Source organism: Aphelocoma coerulescens, chromosome 1 (genome assembly GCF_041296385.1).
Source record: "Aphelocoma coerulescens isolate FSJ_1873_10779 chromosome 1, UR_Acoe_1.0, whole genome shotgun sequence".
In the NCBI taxonomy this organism is placed as follows: Eukaryota; Metazoa; Chordata; class Aves; order Passeriformes; family Corvidae; genus Aphelocoma; species Aphelocoma coerulescens.
In genome coordinates this window covers 33,390,192-33,403,106 of record NC_091013.1, presented here as the reverse complement: position 1 = coordinate 33,403,106, position 12,915 = coordinate 33,390,192, and positions in this window count along the sequence as shown.

The following is a 12,915-nucleotide window of genomic DNA, read 5'->3' as shown; positions in this document are numbered from 1 at the left end:
TTTTTCATATTTTCCTGTTGACAGCTGTGTTTCTGTTCAACCTAACAGTCTTTTTGAGAATATATCCATTGCATAATGAAGAACAAAGGAGCAAGAGGAAGACACAGACCTTGCTTTTGCTCTTTTGTTAATCATAGCCTGTTAACTGCACAAAATTTCATCATACCATTCAACTTCCCAGGTGGGACTGGATCTTAGAACAAGCAAGTTCAATGCTATTGATGTTAATGGCCTTACAGACAAAAAACCCTGTTGTGCATTTCCCCCCCATCTAGAAAAATATGTTTTCAGGATGTGTATATGTGTTGTTGATAGGAATCAGGATAAATTTTACTAAAATGGCTGTGGGTAAATGCAGAAACTACACTTGTTTAAAAAATTAAAATAATTATTATATCATGTTAATTATGTCAAACATTCTGTCTTTGAAAAAGTCTGGCACACCACTTCTGTGGTGCAAACCAAATTTTGGGAAATAACAGTCTTTTACAGGAGCCTGCTGTGAGTATACTGAGTCCAAATAGTAAATTCAGGGAGAGAATGCAAAATCTGGATTTCAGACTACTGACTGTGATCTACAAACTGCCTCCCTAAAAGCTCTTTTGGCTTTTATTTATCATCCGAGTTCGATGATACAAGTTTTGTTTGTTTGTTTGTTTGTTTTAATTTTCGTTATTTGGTTACACAGTTACTTTCCATTCTGTCTCTTAAGTGAGGTGACCTATTTCCATCATGTTCTAAACTTTGGGATTCCCTTGTGATATTCATTGATGAAAAGACAAAGCAAGAACACAGAACTCTGTAAGTTCTCCATATTAGAAAAATCCATCAGTCATGGAGAGCAGAACTGTCTGGAACAGATAAAGTCTAAGCAGACTAATTCACATGTATGTTTTGTAGAATTTTGCAGCATTTCTCTTTAGAAAAGCAAACAGCTTTATTTTGCCTCCAGAGTGAATGTAATGATTCGGCTCAGGAGTTGAAAAGCCTGGGTAATTAAATTGCATACAATTTGAATGGTTTTTTTGTATGAAGAGCTGCATCTTACAGAGTTGGGATTGAACAATTTGCCTGCAAAGTATGTTCAACTGCTTTTTTACTTAAAAGAAGAGGAAAAACTCTGCAGAGGACATCCCCCCGCAATTCAAGGAGGGAGTGAAACCTGAGTGTGTCCCTAGTACTCTCCCAAAAACATTACCTTTTGCATCCAGAAAACTCCCCAGGGTGGCAAGAAAAAGCAGAATCATGACTTAAAAGAGTAACTTTTTGGGGCTTAAAAACCAAGAACCTGTAGAGTTTGCAGCTGTTGGATAACACAGGCGCTGCTGTGGGCACTGGGGAGTATGGTGCACAAGAGCCCAAGCTGGATGTACACAGAATCAGATCTTACCTCCCAGCTTGGTTTTAGCATCTTGTGGATATAAATGCACCATTTAACTTTGGACCTGAATAAAGAATTAATGATATGCCCTCTCTGTGGCTGCTAGCTCAAACACAAAACTGCATTAATGCAGAAGTAGAGCTGTCAGATTAGAAACCAGTTCCAGTTCTCGCTCCATCTCCCTGAAAGGCTTTTCTTTGTGAAAAGCAGTAGGTAGGTAGAGGTAGCTCATTTTGGTCCCCTCCCATCTTCTCAAGGCACAATTTGAGCCATTAACGAACCCAGGTCTTCTGAGGAAATAAGCAGATGTCTCTACCCAACAGGACTTATGTATTCCTCTTCCAGTCATCAGTGCCAGAATTCTAGTAAGAAACCTAAAATTACTGTTTTACAGCTCTTTATAAGCGCCTTTCTTCATTTCATCTTCACAGCCACCTAAGTTGGTACTGAATTCCCATGGTACAGAAGAAAGATAGGATATAATTCAATGGTATCTTGATCTTCCAAGTCCCATTTCATTTTCCTGCAACTTCCTCTTCACATCTCCCAAAGACAGAACTAATAATTCAAATACTGTTTTTGTGACTATTTATATTCAGTATGTTATGAGCTCAGAATACAGCTTCATGTATTCAAATATGTTCCTAACCAAAGGCAAGAAACATGCCAATTAAAAAGTTGTAGATTCTCATTTGATCACTTAGTGATAGGAGCAGGATATTAAGACAATGCCCACTCTTACAAAAATTATAAGATTGGAAATCTGGCAATGTAGTTAAAGCATTGAGCAAATGTAACTATTTGTTCTTTTCCTTTTTTTTTAGTTGTCTCGTGAAAGTGGGATGAATATAATCGAAATACAAATTTTAAATGAAGAGATATTTAATCTGAGACATAAGGCTTAGCTCTGATTGCCCTGTGTGCATCTTGAAAAAGTGTCTGTGTAACCTACTTTAGGTGACCCTGCCTTGGCAGAGGGATTGGACTCTTCAGATGTCCCTTCCCACCCTAACAGTTCTGAGATTCTGTGATTCTGTGAGTATGAATTAACCACTGCTCCCATTGCTGTGTTAATGTGACATGCAGATAGAGCACTTCATTGTGACATGGCAACACTTCTGTACGATCTCATATAATAATATTTTTTCTTATGAAAGCGACTTTGATGTTTGGATGCTATTTTTATAACTATTCATCAGCTTTTCTTCATACTGATTACACTTAATACACATGAAGACTGTTTCCAGGCAAGTACTAATTAAAGCTATCTTTATGGACAAATAGGAGAACAGAAAGAAAACCAGTCTGAGAATAGAGTTTTTCCTTTAACCCTTTCATACACATCTGAGAAATGTCTTCAGGGTTTCATGAGGAAAATTTGATAGCACTTGTCTGTATTGCTTTGTTGTCAGAAGCACATTAACATCAACTGATTATAATGCCCTAACAATGTAAGTACACCAGAATTAATATATTTAAGTGGAGGAGAAACAGCTAAGTCACCATAAAAAACCTGATTTCAGTAACTTCAGACATTCTGCTTTTCAGATTTGGGAAAAAACAAGGTGAAATTATAAAACAAATTTGAAATACTGAGAATGTTGCACCTTACTTCACTCAGAGCTGGAATAGCACTGAAATGGGATATTTTTGTGCTGCTCAAAGCAGAAATTCTGCTTAGTTTATCTAATTTAATGTAGCACTCTTCTGTAATTACCATTTCAGTTTCTATCTTGATTTTATAAACATGTGGGGCTCACAAGATTCTGGTGGGTAGCTGTCTGTGTGTGATTTGGACAACTTTTAAACTTTGGATCAAACTCTTTGATGCTAACATTCCTGCAGTTATCAAAATAGGAGCTCAGGTGGAGAATAGATATATTTTATTTTGTTTTCCCATGGAAGAAAGGCTAAAATAAGACTTCAGGTCTATTTTCTCATCATAGAATCAATATATGCTTTGCTATATGATTTGTTCACCATTTTACTCCTGTGTGGTTTTTCCAGGACTTGTTTATTAAATGCCTTTCAGACTTCAAATCGTACACATAAATACCATTGAATCATCGAACCATGAAATATGCTGAGGGGATCCATCAGGATCATGCACAGCACAACTCAAGTGTCACACCATGTGCCTGAGAGCATTGTCCAAACACTTCTTGAATTAGGCTTGGTGCCATGACTACCTCCCTGGGGGAGCTTGTTCCAGCGCCCAACCACCCTCTGAGTGAAAAATTTTACTTAGTATTCTTTAATCTAAACTTTCCCTGATTCAGCTTCATGTTGTTTCCTTGGGCCCTGTCACTGGTCACAAGAGTGAAGGGATTGGTACCTGCCTCTCCACTTTGCCTCAGGAGATCACAATGAGGTCTCCCCTCAGTCTCTTCTTCTCCAGGCTGAACAGATCGAATGACCTCAGATGCTCCTCACACAGCTTCCCCTCAAGGCCCTTCACCATCACTGTGTCCCTCCTTTGAAACCTCTCTAATAGCTTAATGTCTTTTTTAAATTGTGGCACCCAAAGCTGCACACAATATTCAAGGTGAGGCCGCCCCAGTGCAGAGCAGAGTGGGACAATCCCCTCCCTTGCCCGGCTGGCGATGCTGTGCCTGGTGCACCCCAGGACATGGCCGGCCTCCTGGCTGCCGGGGCACTGCTGACTCATCTTCAGCTCGCCATCGACCAGGATCCCCAGATCCCTTTTCAGAGTGCTGCTCTCCATCCCACGTGCAGAATCCTGCACTTTCCTTGTTGAATTTCATATGGTTGGTGATTGTCCATCTCTCTAATTTGTTGAGGTCCCTCTGCAGGGCCTCTCTGCCCTAGAGGGAGTGAACAGCTAATCCTGACTATTCAGGGTCTTCATCAATGAGCATGTCCTTAGTCACACTGAATTCAGCAGGTCTTACACACAGGGTATCTTGAATTAGGTAGGCATAAAAGGACACCACATGAAGGGGGGCTATTTGCCTCTTCTTCGTGCTTCTGAGTGACACAAAATTCATATTGGCAATGGCTTGCTCCAAAGCTATGTTAGTGTGGGCAAAATGATTTCAGCCATGGGAGCAGCCAGGTTTATGCTGTATATGCATGTCTTTTTGATGCCATGGCTGGATTGATATGGACAAATTGGCTTGGACAATCAAATTTGCCTGAAACAGGCCAGTCCTACAAGACTTGGACAGCCTAGAGGTTTTTTGAGACACATTGTTATGGTTGACTCTGAGTCTACCTGCCTTTTATGCTTGTTGCTTATGGTCAGATCAGTAAATAACTGGCCGTGGGCAGGTTGTTACTGCAGCTTTACAGAGAGCCTTGAAATGAGACACCTGAATTTAAATGATGCCAGTGTTTTAAGACTTGCGGGTATTCACTAGAGATAAAATGGAAATACATGGAAAATATAAAACCTTTGCAATTACCCATTCTTGAGTGGAAAACAGTATTTATTTTGGTCTTTAATTCAGCCATACAGCTAAACCCAAAATGAAGAAAAATCTTAAAAGAGCTTAGCCTTGACACAGACTATCTGAATTACAGGAAAGGTATGCATGTGTTTAAGGATTTTATTACAGTGAAATGACAGGATGAGGTAGGACCAATATTTCTCCAGGCTATAAATGTAAGACTCATCTTGGCAAGGGCATGATATAAAGATGAAACCTCAACAAGTTTTTCTAAACAGATGAGATGAAACTGGAAAGTGGAAACAGAAACTAGTTGTATTTAGTGTGGGTCCATGTATTATGATCTGAGAGAAATGTAAGTACATGCTAGGACTGTGTCGAGGTAATATGAAATAAGCCATGAACTTTGAATAATTTATTTAACTTACAAAAAGTGTTGCAATGATGGATGGTTCTGATTTAATTATATATATATTTTTATATGCCAATTATTGCTCTAAGTGATTGAAGAAATAAACAACCAGCTGAAAGCCTTTAACATACTCTACACTACTTATATATCTACCTTTTCTACTTTTTCCTCTCTTATAGAAAATAAACCTTTTTACTTTCTTTGGACAGACGAATTCAGTGAACTTGAAGATTTCTTTCATTTTTAGCCTGAAGTTCACATTCTCTTTCTGCAAAAAATAAATAAACTGAAGATATGTATGATTCTCTAATTACCACAGGTATATCTTACTTTCTTCTTCATCCAATAATCTTGTCTTTTATATTTGGGTCTATGTGAACAACTCTTATCTAAATGCTAATATGTTTGGGTTGATGCAATTATCTGGAGAAAAACAAAAAAAAATATAATCAATACATCTGATTTTGGCAGTGGGCATGGGGCTAAATCCTTGAAGATATACAGAACTCTTGAATAATCCCCTTTTGTCAATATACTCTTGTTCTCAGATAAAATCATCCTAACTCTGCCAAGGACTTGACACTTATGAAGTCCCTCAGCTCTTAAAAATAGGGCTTTGATGAGGTAAAATTAATATGTGGAGCTTGTACTGCCTCTGTGTATATAAACATACCCATCTGGTAGGTTGAAAAGCCTGTGTTACTTTAATGTTTTATTGCCTGGAGTTCAGATGGTTATGAGGACTTACATAGAAACAGCCCTAGAGTAAGCCATATTAGCATTATTAATTAGCCAGACCTTAAAGTAAAAAATACTACTCTGATGTGGCCAATGAAATCATGGCAGAAGAGTACTGGGATCCCCTTCTCTTTTATTATGTGTCTTTATATAGTCTCTCAAATTTTCAGTGGCAAAACAAATAATTTACATTATTTCAGATGCAAATTCCTTCATTTGCATGTGTGACTGTCAATCTGAAGGCAGTTTGTTTGCATCCTGACAGTTAACCTCATCTTTAAACAGTTTACTGAACTGAGACTCCTGCGGAACTGTCATTGTTTGCTGCCCTCTGAATATGTGAATGTCCTGTACATGTCCTGTACTTACTGAATGGATGGACTCTGAGTCCTGACACGTGTTATGTGAAACAACATCAATACACACAACTCGCTTAAACAGAGAAGGTCCTTTACTTATTATCTTTTGCTGAGGTGATTATGGACTTCTGAGTGGGCGCTGATTTAAATATTTGCCTCATTTGCTATAAAGATTATGAATTTACATAAATCGTGCTGATATCTCTTTGCTTAACTTTTGTACCTTCTTTTTTAAAAGCTTCTCTACATTAGCCATCAGTTATTTCAGAAAATAATTGCACCATCATTACACTCATATTAAAACACCACCTCGGTAAGAGAGCTCTGGTGGCCTGCTGTCTTTGCTAATTGTGTTCACAAGCGTTGTGGCTTTCAGTATTTTCTGGACATTTTCTCACATGTTTAAAACCAATCCAGGCCAATATCTGTTTATCAATAAGTGGCTGAGATGGTTGAAACAAATTATTTAGTTGTTTTTAAAGTCATAGATGGCTGTAGGGTAAACAACCTGTGAATTAATAGGTGTCCTGTTCCAACCAGGACAGGGTTGATTTTTGCAGTAGCCAGGAGGAGGCATGGCCAGGACCTGGAGGTTATTCTATACCACCTCATGTTATTTTCTGGGGATGGGAGAAGGGGTCCCTTTTGGGTTGGGACTGTGTGGTGACAGTCGTATATTGTTGGGCTCTGCATGGAATAGTGGTGAGCACTTGTATAGGGATTATTTGCCTCTCTTGTACACTTTTGCTATTAATATTGCTGCTAAATACTGTTCATTTTCTTACCTCATTGCTCATTCCAGTAAACTGTTCTAATCTCAACCTGTGACCTTTACCTTTTGTACCTCAAATTTTCCTCTCCAGCCACCTGCAAGGGAAGGGAGAGGGAGATGGGGGAGTAAGCATATGGCGCGTGGTTTGGAGTAGTTTCAGTGCAAACACTAAATTGGAGAATACAATTCCTAAACAGCAACAATAAATTAAAGGGAAGACTCAGAACCTACAAGAATAAACTACCTCATTTCTTTTCTATAATGTGCCACTTATCTTCAGGTGAGATATTAAGAGGAATAATAATGAAACCAGTAAAAAAAAAGCAATTTTGTTTGCAAGATGTATTAGTCTATTTTTTCTTGCTGGTTTTCAGCAAAACAGTTTTTTTCCAGTGAAAGAGCCAAGGAAATTTGTCCTCTGACACTTCCTATTCTGGTCTCTCCTGGTTCTTAAATATTGCAGTACTGCATATTTAGGTTTTAAAGAGGATATCATTTGACTCCTTTTATTGATGAGTTTGCTTAAATTTATTGCATAGCTGTAGTGGAAACATGACTCTAACCTAGGTTGAATTACATTTTTAGTTTAAAAAAATCAGTATGAAGATGATTGATTTTTTTAGCTTTACTTTAACAGTGTAAAATTAATTCTAAGATTAGATTAAATATTTTAAAGTCGATTATAGGAATAAGGATTTGGGAAATATCCTTTTATTAGCTTAAAGCTACAACTCTAATGTATTTTGTCTCCAGATTGTCCCTACATAAATGATTGCTTAATTCAATAATTTTTTTGATATTAGTATGCCTGTCTGCTACCAGCCTCAATTCTGTGCAGGTTGGTTATATTTTCAAAAGAGTAATTATATTATTGATACCAGTGTGAATAGTCAAATGGCCCTACATTGTATACAAGACTTAATAGAAACAGATGCTATTCAAGCTAGCAAAAATGCTGAGACCTACAAGAGAGCACTGAGAGATGGAAAGCTGAATAGTTTATCCTTGCAAGGGATAGAAGGCTATTACTTTGAGAAATTACATCTCTCCTTTCACTCTCTCTACTGATGCAGCTCCTATTAAAATCAAAGGAAAGGCTCCTGTTGGCTTCAGTGAGAGCAGACTGGAGCTTTGTAATACCTGTGAGTCTCTGAAATAGAATAAATCTTCCTCTCTCATTACTTTAGAGCTGGCTGATTTGTAAATCCTGAGTTCCACTGTCATCTTCCATGCCATGCAATCCAAAATATCACCAAAGCACTTGAACTAGCTCCAAGCTTGTATCCAAGCTCAGCATCTGAAGAGAAATTTGTGCAATGGGCAAAATGCCAGATGGGGACACAATGGATATGAAAAGATGTATGATGCTTCAAGGCGTAACTTCCAACAACTGGAGGCAGGAGACAGAGTGAACTGAGGGTAGGCCTAAGTAGCAAGTCCATTGTTTGTGAAATTAAAGAGATTAATTGGAATAAAAATAAGAACCAGACCAAGGATGGATTATTGCTGATGGATAAGGAAAAAAAAAGAAAAGAGAATTTTTTAGTGTGTGCTCATCTTTATATAAAGAAACTACTAGCAAGTTCCAGTATAGCACTTTAAATACACACTATATGCTCAATCAGTTCCAGCTGGATTAAATCCATTTGTTCTCAGATTTGCAAACCTAACCTGATTAGGTGTAGGTGTAGGCGTGTAGGGGTTTTTTTGAGCCATGTACTGAAAAGGAAACATTTTCAAGACAATAAGACTCAGAGATCGCATAGAAGAAAATTAGAGTATTGCATGTTATTGCTAGTTATACAGAATAAGAGACAACAGAATGAAACATTTTGGGGAGGAGCAATGATCACAACTCTCTGACCCATTGCAACAACATGAAGCTAATTCAGCACTGAATTTTAATTCCTTGAGGAAAGATAAGTTAGATGGGAAATATAAATTATTCACTAGAACTTCTGCATGCATATTATTTCTGCACTGCATTGTCAACTACCCTATAGTGTTTACTGTAAAAGGTGGAGTCTATTACATTCTCCTAAGTGTACTGTCCCTCAAAATACCAACAAAACAGTAGGTTTTAACAAATTTATCTATTCTGCTGGAAATACCTTTCATGAAGTCTTTTTATAAGAGTAAATAGAAAGAACCAGGAACAGAGGAGACTGCCTCCTTTTGCACTGGGCAGAGGATTACACTAGATATTAGGAAAAAAGTATTCACTGAAATAGTGGTCAGACACTGGAACAGGCTGCCCAAGGAAGTGCTGGAATCACCATCCCTGGAAGTGTTCAACAGGTGTGTGGACATGTCACTTGAACTGGTTTAGTGGTAAACACGGTGGTGCTGGGTTAACAGTTGGACTCAATGATCTTAAACATCTTTCCCAAACTTAATGATTCTATGACTCCGTGACAGAAGGCTTTTACTGTAAGTTTTCTTCCTACTCAATTTCAAAATTCATTCTTTCAGGCAATGGAGCAATTTAATAAATTAGAATTCTTGTAAGAGTAAGAGCTGAAAAAGTGGGCTCCTTGGGCTTGAAACTTCACATCTACCAATTTCAGAGATGTCTAATGTTAAATCCAGTTGTTTCTTCAGTATTTTCTACCAGGTAATACGAGTGACCTGAAGTTGCTCAGTGCTCTTGTCTAGAGAACCTGGACACACAGACTTGGTATTTACTTTGCCATATATAAGTGAAAGGTTCAAAAACATGATTTTTTCAGCTCTCATTCTTTCCTGAGCTCTTCTGTGGAGGTAGCCCTTTACATTTTAATGCTGTTCACATTGTTGGTATTAAGATAAAATATACCAAATCTTAGAAAACAGTACTTGTGAGCCACTGCATCTGTTTTCTGATTTTTATGTTCATTTTATGAACTTTATGAGTCTATAAATAGGAAACAATCTCAACAACAACAAAAGAATAAATGGATTATTCTTATGCAAGTTTCAGTTAAAAAAAAGGAAGAAAAGCGAATGCATAGTGTAGTCAATCAGGAAATATGCTAATTACTGTAAAGACAACAGCTGTTCATACTCTTTAGATTATTAACACCTTCTACATGCCAGCAGGGAAGCATCCCATACAATGCTAATCTTCCATGTGCAAACAACTGCTGCTCCTTCATAGGGAAGTGGATAATATATTCTTCTCTCTGACAGTACAATAGGTGAGCAACAGCAGGCAGAACAGAAGTTTTATGACTTTCAAGATTTTGTTAACGTCATTGGCACTGCAAGCTGTACAATACATATGCTACCAGTAGAAAACCAGTGTGTTTCTTATAAAGCAAAAATCACATCCATCCTTTTATACATAAATAAACTACTAGAATAGGCCAGCTGTTACTTTTTTTCTCTTTGACTTTATCTGAATAAAGATGGTAAACCCAACATTATTTCTGAAGTGGCTTTGTGAAAAGGTCAATTTTTTTACTTTATAAATCAAATCTGTAGCCAAATTATCATGATGCTCACTCTGTATTTTCTGGATTATGCTTTCAGCATACTGATACCTTAAGTATTCTGCTCATGTTATATAACAGGATAAAAAATATGTTATCCTTCCCTACCAAGGAAAACTGGCTGTGATATGGGAAAAGGTGGAACAATGTTTTATCTACAAAAAATATGACTTGAGTAGTAAAAAAAAAACCACTCTAAATCTCTGTAATGTAGGCTTTGAAAATAGAGTGTGAGGTCCAAGAAAAAAATACAAGCAAGTCACACAATTAGAAAGTTCATGGGGTATCCAATCTATTACACTTAGAGTTTAATTAAAGTGAATTGAGACATTTAAAAGTTGTAAAAGCCATGACAATAAAGAACAAACAAACCCGAATACATCTAACTCTGAAGGAAATGAGATTGTCACATGATAAAGCTATTCCTTAGTGCTATGTTGTGCTTTTCTGTGAATGAATCATAAGGCAAGCAAGGTGCTCTGGGTGCTTGCTTTAGGAAAGCCGTGGGTGGTTGCCTGCTGTTTTTGCTGATAACCAACAAGATTAACAGGTTGTGACCCTCACAGGTTGTGTCCCCCATTCCCCTTCACTCCTTGAACGAGAAAGAATGTCCAAAATGGAGATTTCCCACATATTTGTTATATAGGCAAGTCCTACCTAATACCGTCCTGTCAAAGTGCTCTGTATCTGCTGTTCTCCCCCCCACCCCTTTTAGAGAACAGTTCAGGTGCCTGTTCTATCCTATATCATTTTGCCTGTCATGGAGTACCCCAAGAGCGGCTGTGCCAACAAAAATCAGGAGCAGTATCTCTGGACAAAATTATGGCTTTGTGAACAGATTATTTTTCATTTATTTGCATTGCTCACAAATTTCCCAGCTTCTCTGGTACTTCTGGTCAGCCTACAGCTAAGGAACATCCTTAACAGCGTGAGTCATTCTCGATGAATCAGCTCTGCATCACTCCGAAGCATTGAGGTGCATTTTGCATCACTCCATCAAGATTTGAGGTCAAAGAACTGCCAAACCCCAAATTATCCCCCCTCCTTACGCACCATTTGTGTACAGAGGGACACCATGATGTGTACCTATCTATTTTTTTTCTCCCTAGTTAGTACCCAGGCTTCGTTATCTCAGAGAGGTATTAAGTGCAACAGGCTATTTGCTTGTGTGGAAAATAAGCTGTTCCACAGCTCATCTCAAACAAGAAGCCACCTTACCTCACTGTTCATAGGAAACCAGGAAATGAAAAAAGATTTATTTCCTGAGACCTTGTTTTCTGAGATCGGGAAAAAAAGTCTTCACATTCTCTGTGGCATAATGCAGGTATCAGACATTGACAAGCTGGTAGCTGGCAGCAGCGTACTAGCGTTTGCAGATCTGTAAAGAGCCTTTTCATAGAGTACAAGAACTCTTGATCCCCACGTGTAAGAAATCAGACAAGGAAGGCTGGGCATGGCCAGGTCAAGACCTGCTCGTCAAACTTAAGGCCAAGAAGGAAATGCACAGGGAGTGGGAGCAGGGACAGGTGTCCTGGAAAGAGGATAGGTATGCTGCCTCTTTGTGTAGAAATGGTGTCAGGAAGGCCAAGGCACATCTGGAGCTGAACTTGGCAAAGATTTAAAGAATAAAAGTTATGTAAGCCAGAAAGAGAATGCCAAAGAAAGTGTACTCCCTCACAAGGAGCATCACTGGCAAACTGGTAACAATGGAGAAGGCTGAGGTACTCAATTCTTTTGCCTCAATCTTCAATGGAAACCTCTCCTCCTACACCTCTCAAGTGGATGGACTGCAAGGCAGGGACTGGGGGAGGAAAGTCCCTCCCTCCATAAGAGAAGATCAGGTTCATGATGATGTGAAGAACCTGATTGTGTATAAGTCTATGGGACATGATGAGATGCATCCCAGAGTCCTGAGGGAACTGGCTGATGTCAAACCACTCTCTGTGATATTTGAAAAGTTACATCAGTCACGTGAAGTCCCAGGGGACCGGAAAAAGGCAAACACTACACCCATTTTAAAAAGGGGTAGAAAGGAGGGCCCCAGGAACTACCGATCTGTCAGCCTCACCTCTGTGCCTGGGAAGATCACAGAACAGATCCTCCTAGAATGAGGCACATGGAGGACAGGGAGATAATTCAAGACAAACAGCATCATCAAGGGACAGTCCTGTCTGACCAACCTAGTGACCTTCTATGATGAAGTGACTAAACTAGTGGACAAGTGAATATGTCATCTATCTGGACTTCTGTAAGGCCTTTGACATGATCCCCCCACAACACCCTTCTCTCTAAATTGGAAAGAGATGGATTTGATGGGTGGACTGTTTAGTGGATGAGGAATTTTTTGGGTGGTCACATCCAGAGGATAATGGT